The 19132-nt window shown below is 43.6% G+C and overlaps 1 protein-coding gene across 2 annotated transcripts in view; it reads left to right on the top strand.

Annotated features, from left to right (window-relative positions):
- The window catches only part of efna4 (ephrin A4), a 34900-nt gene that overhangs the window by 602 nt on the left and 15166 nt on the right, over positions 1-19132 (top strand). The gene's annotated exons all lie outside the window — the stretch shown is intronic.

Below are 19132 nucleotides of genomic sequence, written 5' to 3'. Positions count from 1 at the left end.
TTTGGTTTAATCTACCAGCTTAGGTGAGAATAAACATAGCTGGTCTGAACTTGCACTTTCATGCCATTGCACAACATCTTTAATGATGCCTTGTGAATGACTCAGGCTTTAGTTGTTTAAAAGAATCTCAGCTATGTACCAGCTCACGTCAGTGTTTACTTAAATGCAGTAGGGAGGGAAACAGGTCAAACCTGCACCAAAAGCTATCAGGCTGTTTCCTTTAAATCAAGCAGTCTCAACTCTGTGAGTACAGTGGAACCCTCGGTCCACTTGAGTGAGACCTGAGTGATCTCACCTCCTTGCCGCAGCCAGTTATCTTTATCATATTGACCACACTCTAACCGTGGTTTTCACCTGTCTGCTGCCTCTTGGAGTTAGTGATTATGCTACTTATAGAAAGGCAGAAGTAAGGGTTTCTTCCTAAGTGTTTGTTCTGAATAGTGCCCTAGATAGCATTCTCAGGACACAGGTGTATATTAAAGTCTAAAGTGCTGCTGTGCATAAGCGAATATGTAGTCAGGTAAGGGGAAGCTGTGTGTGTGTAATGGGTTGATTGGGGCCATTAGCCAGGCAGAGTGTGGCTCACCTGCTGATCCAGGTGTTCCAGTGCTTGCTAATTGAAGGTTTGAGGTGGGAGACCTGCGGGGCCCGACGGGCTACTACCCACCAGAACACATTCGCGACTCTCTTACACGTTTTTCTAGACTCTTGCTCTCTCAGTCCCCAAATGCTCTTTCAGATGAACGACCTTTTTACTTAGCCGTTGGCCACAGAGACTGCTCTGTCAGTAACTGTTTTATCTTTATGATTTTACATTTGTAGATGCTCAAAATCTGACAGAGATATGACTCCTGGGACTATTAATTTCCCCAAGAGCTCCTTTGTCTAGGGGGCAGGCTCTTGTAGTGGAGGTTATACCTGGTGTGTGCATGTGGGGGAAAACTCAGTCATGTAATTGGGATCTGACAGAAATGTGGTGGACAGAAACACTGTGAGGATTAGGAAGCACCTTCTTGTTCTCTAGAGATTCAGGGATGAATGGTCACAGCCTGTGGCACGGCCACACAGTCTGCTGCAACACCACGCAATCACAATGCCATCAGCATCACGGTGGAGAGTAACCCACTGTGGCAGAGAATCACTCTCATCAGCAACACCACCCAATCACAAAGCTATCAGTGGTGCCGTGATGCTGCACCAAGTCCAGAATCCCCTGGGTTTACCACAAGGATTTTCCTCTCCTCTCCTCTCCTCTCCTCTCCTCTCCTCTCCTCTCCTCTCTCCTCTTCTCTCCTCTCTCTTCATTACCTCCCTTGTTACATCCTTCCCCTTTCATCTTTTGTCTGCACTCCCTCACTCCTCCTTCTCCTCTTTATGTCTCACAACTCCCTCCAGCCCAGTGATGGATATTGGCTGTGTGATTAGTTGAGCTTCAGTCATTTTCCCATACCATATTTTCTATTAGCTGCCAGCCAGCGAGCCAGCCAAGTTGTCCTGAGGCCTGTAAATGCAGCCAGGTGAGGGGAAGAGGAGCACAGGGACACGAGAGCCGTGATTTTGTTGGATCAACGTAGCAATAAGAGAGCCAAAGACTGCGTCTGACATTCTGAGTACAGACAGTCAGAAAATAACCACGATTGGCTTCCTGCTTTTTTTCGTCCACAGTGCTGCAACAGATTACAGTGTAACTGTTATTAATAACCGTGTAAAACCTTTTTTTGACATTTTCAGCATAACTTTGTGTTATTTCATCCATTCCCATTCTACATTGCCTTGTTTAACATCTTTCAGCTCACTGTTGTGGCTGAGATTTAGTTTCAGTGCTTTGATTCTTGCTAAAATGGCTCTGGTAAGTCCATCATCTATGGGCTACATGGGCGACACAAAACCAGCAGCAGGTCAAAGATGGTGACCAGAGGTATACTAAGTAAGAGAAAAGCCTCATTTTCTTTTGGAGTTGATGAAACGGGACTTAAAGAGAGTTAATCTTGGATCATCATTCTCCATGTTTCCAGACGCATGACTTGAGATACACACTAACATTCCTCTGTAACTGCAAATGTTGTAAACACTATAGCTTTATAAGCTAAACACAGTTTATAGTTTTGTGTAGAACTGGCTTTGCTTGATTTATTGGTAAAATATTGATAATAAATTTGACCCCATGCACCAACCTTCTTTGGAAATGTAAGAAATTGTATTTTGCACATTCATGAACTAACAATGAGTGATTGAGTGTATTCATGGCAACATTATTCCTGTCACATGTGAATCTGGGAAAGCATCTAAAGACCAGCTTAAAACAAATGCTTAAGCTGCTTATAACAACCGTAGCTGGTGGGAAAACGGACTCTTTTTAATATGAACGACAGGAGCCCATCTCTGGCCTTCACCTTTCCCTACAACATCTAGATTTATAGTTTTAATGAAGCAAGGGCAGTGAAGTGGAGACTGTAGGGCTTCACTGCTCTGTTCTTTGCTGGCTAATATGCTTGTAACAAAGGCTCAATGAAACACTTTAACTGGCACACATTTAGCACCCCCTATATTGAAAAATGAAGCTCTGAAATGAAAGTGATAGACTGACTGCGGGGTCGGCGTTGAACATTGCAGAATCGGATACCCCTGCCTCTTTCTTTTGTGGGGCTCCAGTGGTTCGATCGCCCTCTTTTATGATTTTTTATGAACACGGTTTACGATCGCTCTCCATTTTATAACCGTGTCTCTCTCAGAGCAATAGTTCCTTATTAGAAGAGAAATTATTTTTTACTTCCTGGAGCAGTTAAAGGTTAGTATAATAATATAACCCCAGTGCTCAAAGCTTGAGTGTGTGTGTGTTTGTGAGTGCTGACAGTTTACCTTAGCTCTCCCCTGAGCCACAAGCTCAGACTGGTTTATTGGTGTATTCAGCTTCTTCTTGTGTTCCACGGAGAGCTTTTAAACCTGTTGGGCCAAACACGTTGACCAGCCTATTTGCAGATACAGCTGCGTCTGCTTTCTGCGCTGCATGCATCCTCATAAATTCGTTCAGGAGCCGTCGGGAAGTTTACTCAAAGCATCAAAACTTTAGGGATTGAATTACACTTCTTGGGGGACAAGAAATGGCTTGAAAGATTGGGCTGCTCATACATCTGTAACGAGAATAAATGTCACCCATACCTGGAGCTTTAATCACCTACTCCATTTTCTGGTTCTTGGCACTCACTTGTACTATTGCTTTCCCTCCTATCTGCCCGGAGAGGATGAAAACTTGTTGCAACAGTTCCCCTGGATCACAGCTCAAGCTTCAGTCTCTGCTTGCCAGCTCCTTTGCTTTCTCCGCACCCCAATTTTTTTTGTTTCTGAATTTGCGTCGAGGCAGACAAGCGTAGTTTTAATTGTAAATGACATTCACATTTAAAACCCGCGACAGAAACATCGTAACCAGTTTTCCTTACCTGCATCCTCACTTGCTCAGACTTGAACTCACTCTGAAAGTTTGGACACAAACTTAATCATTATAAAACATCAGACCAGACCCCTCTGAGCTCTCGCGCTCCCTCTCTTTTTTTTTTCCTTTCTTTCTTTCTCCCCCCGTCTCTCACCCGCTCGCACAAAGACCTAGGGTGAGCTCTAAGCCAGTGAAGCATGTTTAAACGGGGCATGAGGTGATGAATATTTGTATTGGTTTTCTGTATCTTTATTGAAAGCTGCCCTCATAAGTCCTCCGTGTAATCTCTGCTCTGTTTATGCATCATTTCCATCTGTGTGCACTCGTGAATGATCCAGTTTAAATACCAAAGTAAATCACATTCTGCATACCATAGCTGCACTCACGTACACACACCCACGTAACTGATCTGTGGGATTGCACAAACAGACACATGCAATATACAGTAAAATAAAAGCAGATAAGTTGTAATTGTGTCTTGTCAAGGATGATGATTGCACTTTTAGACTGATTTCTTTCTTCTCCTTATTTTATTCCTTCATCCAGCGATCTGTCTGCATCTATTACCCCTCTGTAGATTGGACATGCAAATGAATACGTTCCTCGGATTGCTTTCTCTTCTCTGTGTCTGTCTATGTACTAATCTCTATCTTCCCCTGGTAAATGATTAACATGGAGAACCTGGCTGAACTATAATCAACAAACCCACAGTGAGGTAATTACCACTTTATTCCCGGTCCTGCTAACAAAGCAGTCTCCCTCTCTCTCACTCACTCTCACACACACACTCTTCCTCATTCTCTGAATATCACTTCATGTCTCTCTCTCTTTCTCATCTGTCATAGCTGCATCAGTGTCTCTCTCCCTTCTCCGTGTCAGTGCCTATTGTCTGACTTCGCCGCTGCGCTGTGGTCTGTGCAGATATAGAAACGCCTTTGCGAGTGCAATTGTGTGCGTTATCTGTCTTTGTAAATGCGCTTTGTCTGTTTGTTTGCGGTATCGAGTCTATTATCTGGAGGTAAACTGTGGTTGAGTTAACTTCTGTGTACACTCGAGCTTCTTCATCTCTGTCAGAAAACAATGCAAGGCAGTGATTTTTAGTGATTTGAATGCCTGAGAATTGACGTTGGGTGTCGTCGTCGTTGTTGGTTGAAGTTCATTTCACTGGAACAATAGCTCTGTCAGAGGTGTGTGCGTGCCTGTGTGTGTGTGTCTGTGCGTGCAAGCTTGTGGCTCTTACTGGCTGGTTAGCGTAGAAGGGAAGTCTTTGTTTCCTTGAAGAGATGCAGTGTGATAAGTGTAAGTTCTGGAAAAACAAAACCCAGAAATGCACGGGGATACCCAGCCCCATTAAACCACTCAAGGCTTTGATTCATTTCTGATCTTGCACATAATTCATCTGGGTTGTTTTTCTTTTTTGTGGGGGTTGGAGGTGCTTTTGTCTATCTTTTTTTTTTCCTTTTCTCCAAACTTCCCTTCATCTCACAGCAAGTAGTGAAAATGGTTTAACAGGAAAAATCGTCTGTTCCGGTCAGCAGTATGTAGCTGTGGGAACATTTACCAACCACTGTGCCTGCCAGCCTCGCATCTAAATAGGTCATTGTTTTGTTTCCACTCGTTAGTTGATTTTAGGTGTGACTAAAGTGTTCGAGGAAAAAGGCATAATATTGTCTGTGGATGCTTGGCTTTTTTTTTTAAGGTGGGGCTTTCATATAAGAGTATTGTGCAACTTTAAAATGCCACATGGCCTAACTATCTCTAGCAAGTCTTTCCAGAAATATTTAGAGGTATCTACCATGCGACACTGCTTCCCTCACCTTTCATGTGTACATCTGTGTGAAATCAGTAATCCTCTATTTCACTGTTTAGTGATATACCTTAGAATGAAACCAGCATAATCGTTGCACGACAAAACTAATCTTTGCATTTGAAGTGAACGCTGAGCTACACATGCATAGGAAGACTCGAGCACACTGTGCTGAAAATGAGGTTTGGGGCCTAGCAGTGAGGACGTCTGTATTAAAATGGATCAGATAGTCACAGTGCAGCTTGGAGCAGTCGGAGCAGACATGGTGTACGAGCATGAAAGGACGGCCGCTCTCTCCTCCTGGTCAGGATATTTAGTCAATCGATACCAATTTAACACCCAGATATTATCGCCGGCTTCTTGCATTATCGCTAGACTGCATATGGACCCATCTCTTTCCCAATTTCTCTCCCCACGCTGCCCTGTTTCTCTGTGTACACACATACATCAATATTAGGTTGCATTAAGCTGTAATAAGTTGCATTGTATGAATGTCTCCAAGTGGGGTGGAACAGCTGTGGAATGAAATGAGGTTCAGTGATGTCTGCAGCTCAGTTGGCACGGTGCAGCCCAGCTTTGGCACAAAATGGCTGCTGTGGCGCATGTGTGTGAAGAGGGTGGTTATGGTGGTTAAGGGCCGTTGGTGAGCACCGAGCAGGAGCGCATTCATTCATTCATTCACGACACACAATGAGATGTCATTGTTGTAAGTGTCAGGCGAGCTGTGTATTCCTTTGACGTACAAAACGCCAATTAAATTGGCACGCAAGAATTTGTAAACTGTGGGAAACGCCGTCACTCTGAGCTTGACCAAAACAAAGCAATCTGCTCGCTGTTTGGCCCATATGTGCATTTTAGAATATTCCATTCTCATTTTATTACGCGTGCAGGCAGAAACGCGTCCGCATGTACCTATAACCTCTCGCTGTACTCTTTCACTCGGCTCAGAGATCCTGCCAAGAGGCAACTTGGGAATTCCCGCTGACAGAAATTGAATTAGTATTGACCGAGGCAAAGCAAAAGGCTGTAGCTGGAATCAGGATTATTGTACAAGACAAGGTCCTCACTACCAGGAGGGCACTGAGACATGTTTGCCATCATATCTCTATATTCTTTAAAGATGCTTAAGGACATTCACTCCAGAAGTGTTTCTTGATAATTGCTTATATGTTCACACAGAATCTCCAAGCCTGTTTCCTAGAAATTGCTCCCGCTTTTGTGCGTATTTCCGTGCAATGACTCACTTGTTTTGGTCACTAACTGAGAGTCACAGTCATCAGGTGCAGACAGGACAGCCATTTTTCTTGCAAAACTCTAACTTTTTGCCTTGTTAGCGGACAACTTTTGTGTTTTCATCATAAATCTGCGACTTCAGGAGTGCTTCTCTCATGTGTCACGTAACCAGTAGATGGCTGAAAAGCGACAGTAGAGGAGTAGAGGTCTGTGGGCTTGATGTGTTTTTAAAAGTCTTAATATTCATGTGTTTGATTTTAATGCTGCAGTGTGTCACTGGATTAAAGTAAAGAGCCCCACAAATCTGTCTTAGGTTTAAATTCTCTCTTTCACGTGTCACAAAGTGTCTGCGAAGTGGTGCTTTTAAGCTACATTTATTACGATTTGGGGAAATATCATAAATGTGCTTGATGTAATAATAATAAGGCACTCTGGCGTTCTGTAGTGGGGGGGTGTAATGGAGGATTTAAAATAATTTTCTTTTATATAAAAATGAATTCTGTTACAGAATGTGTGAGGAAAATGCTTAAAAGCACAGAATAGCATAAATTCCCATATTCTGATTACGGAGAATGTTTTGTGCAAGCTGCTAACTCGCAGCTTTTTGATAAGTATTAGCAATTATGTATTCTGGTGGTATGTATAAAGGATTTTTTTTAAAGCTATAGGTGTGGCTGTGTACACTTTATCTACACACAACAAAGAAATCCTTAGATTTAAAAAGATATGTAAAGGGGTGTGAACATGCGTGTGTACTTATGGGGTGTATGTTTCATTTTTGCTCTCTTTTTATAGTTGTTACAGAAAAGTTTCGAGTAACACTTTCAGCTACACATATACAAGTATTTCTATTTCCTAAAGCTGCTTTTTATCCCGTCCTTTGAGATTTCCAGATAGATCACATGACAAATGTTGTGCTGTGTTGATATTATGACTCTTCTGTATTATTAATTTATTTATTTTTAGGAGACTTTTCCATGGTGGAACAAAAACTAATATTATTTTGGTATTGCCTCCCAGAAGTGTGGTAGCACAGCCTACCCCCCAGTGATGTAAAACGCGTGCACACACACACGTCGCTTCTGTTTCTCGTTGCGCTGCCACACACACCACAAATGAATATACACGCTGCCTTGCCTGCTTCATTTTTATTTTTTTTCGTCAGCCCCCAGAGATGGTAAAAACATTAGACCTGCAGTGGAGAAAAGTGAGGGATGGAGAGTGCGTTAAGGAGACGATGGTAGCGAAAGAGTCAACAGATTTCAACTCCCAAAACAGCTCAGGGAGGCCCCCAGGGATGGAGGGATGAGGAGAGAGGGAGAGAGGGAAGAAAGGATGTCAGCAGGTATTACTATCACTGTCACAAGAAGGCGTGAGGAGCAAACCCTCTCTCCACCCCTCCCTCCACACACACACACACACACGCACACACAGGGGCTTACTCACACATTCACCGTGACGCAGCCATGTATACAGGTGTCGTAGAGAGGCTCACACACGCTACCATCACCCTGCCTGCATATACGCTCGCTCATGGATGCTCGGACTCTGGGGAGAAGCCACATAGGGATCACGCTGCGTTTAGACCTGACGCTGCTTTCAGTTTGCGCTACAGTCTTTACCTGATTGCCACCGAGACATAATATAATAACACATGCTTATTAAAGAAATAAATACCAGCAATTCTTTGAGGACTTCACTAAGATGAAGATACGTTTTTTGTTTTGTTTTGTTTTGTTGGTGGTTTTTTTTTTTGGCGGGGGGGGGGGGGGGATGTGCGTGCATGCAGACAAGATTTGCTTTTGTTGTTGCAATAACCCGTACCACATGATTTTTTGGGGGGGATGGGGGGGGGGGGGGTGCGGTGATGCACAGCTTGATGCTTGTCTCCTGGTGCTCTGACTGCTATTTTTCTCGCTTGCATCCTTGTTCCTTTTTTCCACCTCTTTCCTCAACATTTTGTTCCAATGAGATCTTTTATTTATGAGTTCAAGGAAATGTGGGCTTTATTTTTCAGAATTCTTTATTTGATCAACTCTGCTATGTAATTGTAGCTATATAATTGCCACCGGTTAACCCCCTACTGTGTTCACTTTTTATATGTGCACAAACACATATGTATCTCTTAATAATCTGCGTGTTATTAGTTTGGTATCTCGCCATGTTATGTTACTGTGCATAGCGTGGGGGGGAAAATACTGTGAAAACCAACTTGGAGCTCAATTTTAGTTATGCTTTATCTGCCACTTAGTTTTTTAAAGGCTTAACTTGTGTTTTCTTTAATCCTTTAAGTAAACTTTTATTTTTTGGAATCGTTGATAGTCTAGGAGTATCGGGAATGGTGGTTGCGTTTTGTGCTGAATGGATGGAAATAGCTTTGTCCCAAATCTCCATAGTTGTGGCCTTGTAGCAGTAGAACTCATGAATCTCATTGCTCCTCTATTCAGCTGGAAATGGAGTTCTTGTACACGGTGCGCTTCTCAAAACACTGTAGCAGATGCTGTGCGTTTATGATCGCAGAATTAATCTGTGCGTTCCCCTAAAATACACCCGGTGACAAATGCCTAGTCATAAAAGCTGCAAAATCACTCACTCGCTGCGTTTGTTTATTGCATTTATCGATGTGATGGATTTGCCTGCAGAATGGAAATTTGGTGAGGGCCTTGTTGTTCTTCATCAAAAGTTCATAATTAACACCTAAACAAGTGAGTTTTTGTAGTATTTGTCGCAGCGTGTGTCGCTTTGCTATTAGGAAACAAAGAGCACTCACCCACAGTCACACATACCATGCCTCCTGTGTGTTAATCTTGTAATTTTGGGTCATTCTGGTTCATTACTTAAAGTAGCGACCAGTCATCTTTAATCCCAAATTAATCAGTTAATCCCAGTCCAATGCCAGGCTGTTATTAGCACCACGTTAGCCTGGCGTCTGCACCGCTTCTCTTGACCCTCACCATTTCCTTCCTTTCCGCTCCTAAATCCTCACCACCACCACTACCACCCCTCCTCTTATTGTGTCTGAACCTTTCATCAGTGTTGTGGAACACAACTGGCCCCTCTAAGAAATTCAGAGGCATCCGGCTTCAAGGCAGACTTTTAAATCAAGCTAAGTGTCAAGAGTATAAATTTTTATTTCACACTCTCGAGCTCATGTACTTGAGCTAAAAATGCTGTATATGCTCAGCTTAATAAAACATATTCAACAGTCTTATCCAAACCCTAGCCGAAACCCCATGCAGACTTGGCAATAATGTAGTATTTTTGTTCTCGGCTCTTTTGATTGTATCGGGCTCTGTAAGTGTCCTACCCCTGGTGTGAATATGTGTTCATGAGTGTGAGGGGCAGGGTGGGGCAGGGTGGGTGGCTGTGCGTGACTAGAACAGGACAAAGCTGGCTGCCTTGAGGGGAAATAAAGGGGACCCTCCATACCCCTGACACACAGAGCGATATGAATCTTAACCGTTGTGACGGAAAAAGATGGAGAGGGAGAGAGAAGCATGGATCGGCTGTGATGGTGGGAAGGGAGAGGGAAGGGGGCAGTTTAGACTCCTGGGATTCCAAAGCAGTGACCGTGAAAGTGCTTAGATAAACAGAGAGGGAGGGAGGGCAAAGTGGGTAAAACGATGATGGAAGAAGCATTCGGAGGAAGAGGAATGGTGAAGAAGGTGTAGACACACTGACTGGTGAAGGAAATGAGACCTGCTGAAGATGGGGTGAAAGACAGAAGATGAGAGTGAAACCAAGAATAGAAGTTTCTAAATAAGTTCACTGGGAGACAGAGAGACTGAAAGGGACCAGCTCACTCTATTTACTCCTTAACTCGTATGCCTCTCCAACCCTTCTCTCTCCATCGTCTCCCTTCCTCTCCTTCCCTCTGTTTAAATTATTCAAGCCTGTTGGTTGTATTAGAGCAGGTTTCCTTGACATGTCTTAACTGTGTATGTGTGTGTGTGTGTGTGCATGTGTGTGAGTGACAGACAGAAAGACAGCTCTAGGCCTCCAACTGGCCATTCCTAAGGTAACAACCACCAAATAATCAGACACTGGGAAAGTGAGAAGGAATGCACACCTGGGATAAATGGTCTAGGCTGCCTATCCAGCATTGACCTTCTCATCATGGCAAGGGAGGGGGAAAAAACAGAGTACACAAATGGGAAAGAGTGTCTACAGCATCAGAACTGTGACCTACTTAGTAAATGATGGATTCTTAAAGCCAAGTCTGATTTATTGGCTGAGTGTATGTGCTTTATGAGCGCCCTTTTCACTATATTGAGTGCATCTGAGCAAATGTGTGTCTATGGGGTGTCGCTTGCATGTCCTCCTTAACCCACTTACACAGGTGGGCTGAAAGACCCGGGGCTCATGTAAGTGTAGTTAAGTATAGTTAAATAATAGATGAGAGTGTAGAGCGTATACTACAAAGACTGAATGGAAGAGAAGAAGTCAGTAACAAAAAATTACAAAATATTGGTTTAACAATGTTCGTTTATGCAACATGAGAAATGACACCAACAGCAGACATCATCACCAAAAAAAACCCACATTCACTCCAAATACTGCTACAAAAATGGGTCACATTTGATTGAATGCCAATTTAGAGCATTTGAGTTTCATAAAAGTGGCACAGAAACAGAATCTTTCTATAAAATTTCAAAGCAGCCTTCACCTTCAGAGTTGTCAGATGCTCGTTTTATCATTCAAAGGACAGACAGAAACTCAGAATGTATGACAGCCTATGGATGCGGACAGTGACGATCCAACTAAGGGAGTTATTCTGACTATTGTTTCCATTTTAAACACATGTGTATAAAGCAGACTAACAGATACTTTTTCTTCCTTTTCTTGTTTTTTTAATCTGTTAAGAAGCTTGCCAATGTGCCCTTTTACAATGCACGTTACAGTCTATTGGCATGGCAACACTGGCAACTCTGTATAACAAACCTTTTTATAGTCCATTTACTCAACTTTAGCATGACGGTTTCTGAATATAGATGGATCTGTCTGCTCTGGAACTGTGCAAATCCGAAGGGCCCAGCCAGCAATACATAAATATTAGACACATGATGTTGACACAGCAGATGAGCCCAGCTGCCACTTTGTAGCAATACGCTTTGATAGATATTATAAATAGTTTGAATCATTGGTCTTGGTGTCCACCCATCATAGTTGTCATTGTTCCCCACCTCTCGTCATATGTCATTCCTGTCAGCGTCTTGGCGGTGAGGTACTGTAGCTAGTTTATGTGTCTGAGCCTGGCACCTGTACAAATCAGCCCTGTATTTATTCTGCAGCTCCATTTAGACTGCAGAAACATGGAGAGCACTCATTACTCTGAGGTTTAGGCTGTCCGACCGAGAGATGCAGGAAAAGGACGGCTAGAACGACGGATGGATGGGTGGGGCGTTGGCTTGGAACCAGTCCCAGCTCCGGATTGGTGGTTGTCCTAGCAACGGCACGACTGACCTTATTTACCCCCCTTTGTACACCCCCTTTTCGTCCATGCACTCTGCTCTCGTCCCGTGCACGTTTTTTTTTTTTTAGCCGTGCGCGCGCACACTTTCACCATTACTCTTCTCTTCATGAGAGCTCAAACTCTTCGCCTTCTGCCTCTTTTCTCCCTTACACTAATCTTAAAAGTGTGGCCGCTGCCGCTCAGGGAAGGTGAGAGAGTGGAGCCAGACTTTTAGCTGCTGCAGCACTGGTGGGTACAGTGAGGCAACATTTCGCCATACATTGTTTCTGGCCAAATGGTGAAAATTAAAAAAAAAAAAAGACCCATAGACTGCCAGACTGCACTCTTGGCCATTTATGCTGTAGACCGTAATTTCATACCTCAAAGGAAAAAAATCACTGGAAAGCTTATTTTAGGATCAGACTGGACCACACATGGCGAGTTGTGCCCGTGTATGAGAGAGGTCTGTCACAGAAGGGGATGATGGTTTCTGCAGACATCCTGCCATATCAAAATGGCTCCGATGAATTGGTTTCCATACTGATGGGTCCTCTGGGCCGGAATTGGGCAATTTTCTTCAGCTCTGCTGGCCATAGCTATGCATCCTGTTGTGCTGCTGAGTCTCATAGAACAGACACATATACACAAACTGAAGAGAACCTTTGCCGTAACAGGCAGAAAATAGACTCTGTCTTTACCTGAGGCTGAGAGTCCTTTAGGCCTGAAGCAGCAAGGCTGTGTGTTTGTGTATCTGTGTATTTTATCAGTGTCTGGGAATTGATAGCGAATGTGGTTCCATGAGGCAACCTGCTGATTCACACAGTTTGAATGAGAAGTGAAGAGGTATGAATACCCTGTGCCTTCTGGTCATTTAATAGAGCCTGGAGGGCAGGAAAGGTGCAACCAATCACTTCATCTAGTTTACTCACATATGCACACCCACAGCCATCATAGTAAGCGCTTACATACTCATATTAAAGCACAATGCAGTGTATTTGAACATGTGGACACATATATCCTTTTGAGGACGGAGGTTTTTTGCCTGGGTGATGACACAGGAGTTTCCTGGGAAATGTTGAGCAGTGGTGGAAAGCCACCTAGATCCTAATGCATATTAATGCAAAAGTGCTCAGAACTTGCATGTGAAGATAAAACAGACAAAGACAGGAGAGGGGGAAATGTAGCAGGAAAGTTCACGCAGCACTCACATTTGGAGATTGGGAGTTTGTAGAAAAGCAAAAGGTCTGGTGGAGAGGAGAGCAACACTTCCTGCTGACCTTGAACAAAGCCGAGACACACCAATGCATACACACTTGTGTAGAGGCATACCAGACAGGAAAGGGTAGATAAGCACGGCAGCTTATTTCCCTTAAGTCTCTCTTTCCTCTCTGTGAGGAGTGGTTGATCAGTGTTTGGCCACAGTTTGATGACACTGAGAATCTAAAGAGGTGGGGTTTGCAGAGTGTTGAGGATGTGGGGTGGTAGGAGGGTTGTTTAAGGATTTCTGAGCCAGCTGGGCAGGCGGGGTCGGGGGGGGCCCAGATGGTCAGAGGTGGGGGGTGACATCCTTGTTTGTGAGCGTTGAGGGAAGTAAGCACCAGGTTAGACACAACATTGGTGTTTGGGCTCTGGACACAGTAAGGCTTTGTGTGAGCATGGAGGGGGGCACGGCTTTGGGAACGGGGGATGGAGGGGCCCTCTGTTTTCTTTTACGTTTATGTAAAGAGTAATCGACTGGGAGAAAGGGACATGGTGAACAGCAAGGTTAGAACCATGCAAATTCTTACAAAAAGTATCGACTATCAAAGTACTGCTCAATCTGCTTGAGTTTCTTCAAGAAGTTTCACCTCTCAGGCTTCTTCAGTTGTTACTGACTGGGAAGGACTCCCAGGCATCCTCCAAACCAGTTAGATAGAACTGAAGAAGTTCATTTTAGATATAACCTACCATGACCCAGCTGACTGAGAATCTCCACAATTTCCTTTTGAAAATAGGATAGCCCATAGAGTAGCAGTTAACTGAAGCTTTGCAGACCTCAAGGAAAGACTCTTCAGTTATCTGGCTCATTCCCTTTTCTCTACTGTACCGTCTTTGGGCTCTCTTTGTCATGAAATCTCCCATACTTTCCATCAGTTGAGCTGTTAGGCGTACTCACTTTTAGTCCTCTTTCATGTCTTCTGTAATCAAATCTGTCTCTAGTAGCAGTTAATTGTGATTCAGTGCCTGGTTGTTATCATTTGGTACTGAAACATATTGAAAAAAATAAGTTTGTAGAACGATATTTAGCAGCAATAACTTGAAGAAATAATTTTGGGCACGACTTTATCAGTCTCTCACATCATTGTGAAGGAATTTTGGTGTTCAGTTCTTTGAGCATTTGTTAATTTCCCATCAAAGCATTTCAGTCAGGTTGAAGTCTTTAACTGGCTTTAATTGGGCCGTTGCAGTACTTTTCTTTTCTTCTTAAATCATTTTATCGTAGGTTTGTTGCTGCTTGGGATTATCATCCCGTTACATGACCCAATTTCAGCCAAGATTTGGCTGTCAGACAGATGTGCTCACATTTGACTCTGGAACACTTCGGCATACATGATCGAGTTCATGATCGACTCAAGAACAGCGAAGTGCCCTGGCCCTGTGCCTCAAAACAAGTCGAAATCACCCCTCCACCACCATGTTTCATAGTGGGTATGAGGTTGATGGTATGATGTGTTTGGGTTTCTGAGAGTTTTGGCTGAACATCTCTGCTTTGGTGTTGTCTCTCCAAAGCCTTCACATAAAGACCTAAGCTGTGTTGCCATGTGACATGTAGCTCTTTGCTTTTTGGGTTTTTCCTACAGTTTCTGTGGGCATTGCATGGTCCGACCTTGGGCTGATGGGACAACCACTCCTGACTAATGCTCAGTAAATCAGGATTAGCAGCTACTACTTACTTTAATTCCGGTGGGGGCAAAATACAGGACTACATGCAGCAATGCAAAAATAATTTTTACATGACTGTATGTCTTTGTGAAGCCGATAGAAATTAGAAGTAGACTGTATGTAAAAGATGCATTTTCAAATTCCTGTTTTAACCCTTTAATGTCTAAAACAATTGCCGGGAAATGTATGTTTTTCAAAATGGAGTGCTTAGTGAATGTGTTGATGGGGAAAAAAAACAAAAACTAAAAATATCATGCATCAAACATTTTTTTTTTTTTTGCAAAATAAAAATATACATAAATTTAAAAAAAATCCAAAAGTAGCCACACCCTAAATATTAGCTCAATTCATTGTTTTTGTTTGTTATTTTGTTGTTTGGTTTTGGTTTTGACTGTTTTTGGTGACTTTGGTGGTTTAAGAAACACTGGAATTATTTTTCAGACTCAGAGGCTCAGTCCATCTTTTACATACAGTCTGTGGGTTGATTACATATTGGGTAGAGCTAATTGCAGAGCTGCTGTGGCTGGTGGGGCATTGGTAATATTTTTCCATATTTCAGTAACACCGGTTTAGCTCAGTGGGTGAGCAGGTGACCACATGCTGTATGGCATGGCCATAAAGCAGCGGCTCGGGTTTGAGTCCGACCAGTCCATTGCTGCGTGTCTTCCCCTCTCTCTTTCCCCGCTTTCCAGTCCACCTCCACTGTCACTATCCAATTAAGGCAAAAGCCCAAACAAATTTCAGTATATTTCAGCCTCTGCATCCTGCTAAGCAAGCTTGTCAGATAGCTGATTCGCTAATGAGTAAGTTTGCCTGAGAAACTTCGTATCATCGACTCCAGTGTCAAAACTGACTGCAAATTCTGTACTTAATGGAACAGTTTATGCTACAGCAGAGTACAGTTGCATTAAATTTTATGGTGCAATAAAGCCAATATGATTCCATGGGTTTCCATTTCCTTCAAGGTTATGAGTTGCAAGACAGTTTGTAGCTGGTCAAGAGTACAGTGTTTGTGTTAATGTTCATTAACAGTAACAATAATTAAAAACTATGACAGTCATTATGGTTGTATGTGAATATTGAAGTTGCGTTATTCATTTTGAGTAATGACTCACCTTGCATCCACTCATCTTTCATCATCAAGGAGATTTCCCACCCATTGTGCAATGCACAAAGAAAAGAAAAATGAACAACACTTTACAAGCGTATCTTTCTTGAAAGCACCAAAGATCTGTGTTACTACAGTATCCAACATGAAGACTGAAACCGTGTCACGCTATGCCTAGCCAAGGTAGGGTGACCATGGCGTGCTGTGCCTAGTCAGCGTAGTGCCCAGAGTTAACAGTCATCCTGCTGTGATTGACCAAAGACGGAGTGAATCTAGACCAAGCCTTCTGACCTCCTATTGTCACCTGAATGAACCAATAGGCTTTTACTAAGGGCTTTGTTTATTTAACTTACTGTACTCTGACTGTATATATACATTTCCTGCATTCATTCGGCATGCACAGTACAGTGTAAGTATGTTATTAGCATTTTCATTGTAGGAGAATATTTGTATCCCCGGTGTTTATGTGAAGTACTTTCATTAAGTGCTCTAGTATATTCAAGATGCATAGCATGCAGCTGCTGTGCGTGATCAAGTATCCTTTCTGTATTCCTGAAGCTGTGTTGCAAGATTGTTGCTCCTTTAATTATTCTCTCATATTAAAGGATCAAAGGTCTCTGCCACAGTGAACTCCCTGCATTTCATTATTATCGCACATGCACACTTTTGCCTTTGTCTGCACACATTTACATGGACACATCCGCAGCATGTCAGCTATGTTCAGTCTTTCAATTCCGCGTTTGATTTCCTGTGATTATAAAGGGATAAATGTTGGTCTTTTCAAGTTCTTCACTGAAGAACCCAGCATGTTATTTTTGATTCTGCTCCTCTGTGAGATTTTTCTTTATCAACCACAAGCTTGCACCAATCCTGAGAAGGGTGTCATTGATCGCCCTGTGGCATGAGGGACAGAGCATGTTTTATTCTCCTGAAGTACTTTCATGTCCTGGTCCTTGTGAACATGTGTTTGTGTGTATTTCCGCCAACGTGTGCCAAAATGCAGTGAGTGTGTGTTCTGTGCCTTTTCCCTCTCACTCTGGACCCAGCCAATCCTCTTTGTTGCTTCCATAGGTTTCTCCCACCGATAGGCTGCTTCAGCGCTCTGTTCTATGACACCCACAGCTCCACAGTGCTCCCATGATGCCCCTGTGCTGTCACCACTCTGCTGCATGGCGGCTGGCAGGAGGGGAGGATGCTGAGTGTAATTAGGGCGTACCCAAGCCTACTAGGACCAGAGAGGGGGGGGGGCGGGTGGAAGAGGCAAGAAAGAGGGCTGACAGTTTGACATCAGCACAGCACACCAACTCTGTAATTGCTGGCATACATATGGTGCAACCCAAGGTTGGAAGGTTGTGTGGGGTAGCGAGTGGGGTAATGTGGGATAGAGAGAAGTCAAAAATAGGAGGGAGAATGCAGGCTGAAGAAATAGATGGAGGATGGGTTCACATCATCCAGAGCAGAGAACAACAAGGGAGGAGATGGAGTAGAAGCAGGGAGTAAGGAAAAATGCGTAGTGGGCTTTTGGGTGGGGAAAACAGGACCTAAGGAATGCAGAAGAAGCTGAAGCTGAATGACATGTATAGCAGGGGGTGCAGCATGTTGACACAGCACACGTCTATTATTACATGCACATACACGCACACACCTGCACACACACTTCCACAGCTGGCGCACCTAAGCAAACATTTCTCTGCCCCAGAGGGGCTTTAAAAATCACCACGGGTAGTATGAAGAGTAAATGTAGTGTTGTGCTTGTGTGTATGTGCTTTTTTTGCGTTAGTGTTCTCTTAACTAGAGATTCAAGTGCTTTTCTATGGCTGTAATTAGAGCGCACAGGTAATAGAGCTATCGCACATAACTGCGCACACAAACACACGTTCACAGAGGGGATATTGATCAGGGGAGAGTGTGTGTGTGCGTGTGTGTGTCCTGAGCGAGGGATCCTGATCGATGGTGTCCTGTCCTGTGGATAGATTGCCAATTCTGCACGGTCGCTATTGAGCAGGAAGCAGCTTTGGTGAGATTTGCCTCCAGGGTCTCACCTGCATCCCCAAGACACACACACACACACACATAGTCGCACACACACATAGTCGCACACGCTTTTCTGCTTTTGTGGTCTCGCACAGAAATACACACCTGCTGCACACGTGCTCAGCTTCAGAGTTAACACAACGCTCATTTCTATTCTACTTTTTGAGCTTTGGCCTCCTTCTCGCCGACACTCTTGTCATTTCTCCTCTCATTGCTCCATCCATCTTTGATACTCTCTGCAGATTTGTTGGACCGTCTCAGTCTCTTGCTTCCTGTCATTTCTATCCATTTCATTTTGGCTTGCATCACTTCTGTCTCATCCTCCTCCTTCTCCACACTGATTTCTTCCTCTTATTTATTCTTTTGGTCTACTCTCTGTCCGCCTACTTAACTTCAGAGTACTCTGCCGTGCACCACCACCGCCGTCCCCTCCCCATTCCACGCTCCTTTTCCCTCCCATGTTCCCCTTGACTGACTCTCAGCACTCCTTCCTCTCTCCTCCGCTCTGTCACCCCTCTATAAAGACTCCCACTGACGGACCTGAACCTTCTGCCCAAGCCACATTCTGCCCCTCATTCTTTGCTCCTGCACTCCATGCGAAGAGGAGACCAATTAAAGTCCGTCTCCTCTCTTCTTCCACTCCGTTGTTCTTCTCTCTGTGTGTCTGCACTCAGGCTCTCTGGGGTCACTAATTAAAACACTTTACTTTTCTCTTTACTCCACTTTTTGCACCTGTATGTCCAACTTCTTCCTTTGGCTTCTTTTTAAACATATTTTTGTTCCAGCTTTTCTTCATCCTGTCTCCAAAACTTTCTTTTCACCAACCTCCTTCTGTCTGCCTGTGGGACCCCTCTCATGTCTCTTCATCACTCACAGGCCTTTCCTCCATTTGTCACACATTTCCCTTCCTATTTCTTGTCTCTCGCTTTGTTCTTTCATGAAGTCTTATGATATCTTTATGTTAAGTTAACATCTCTTGCTTTGTCCTATGTCTTCTTCCCTTCTGACTTTATTCTCATTCTTTCATTCACATATTAGCTTGTACATGGGAAACTCTTTATACTGCGGGCTGACAGGAAGTCAGAATCCTCGCTCTGAAAGATCGCACATTATGCAGCTCCTCTGTCCTAATGATGCTGTCTTGTC

The sequence above is a fragment of the Neolamprologus brichardi genome, chromosome 11 (assembly GCF_056152115.1).
Source record: "Neolamprologus brichardi isolate AB-2024 chromosome 11, ASM5615211v1, whole genome shotgun sequence".
Classification (NCBI taxonomy): Eukaryota; Metazoa; Chordata; class Actinopteri; order Cichliformes; family Cichlidae; genus Neolamprologus; species Neolamprologus brichardi.
This window is presented reverse-complemented; position numbering and strand designations above follow the sequence as displayed.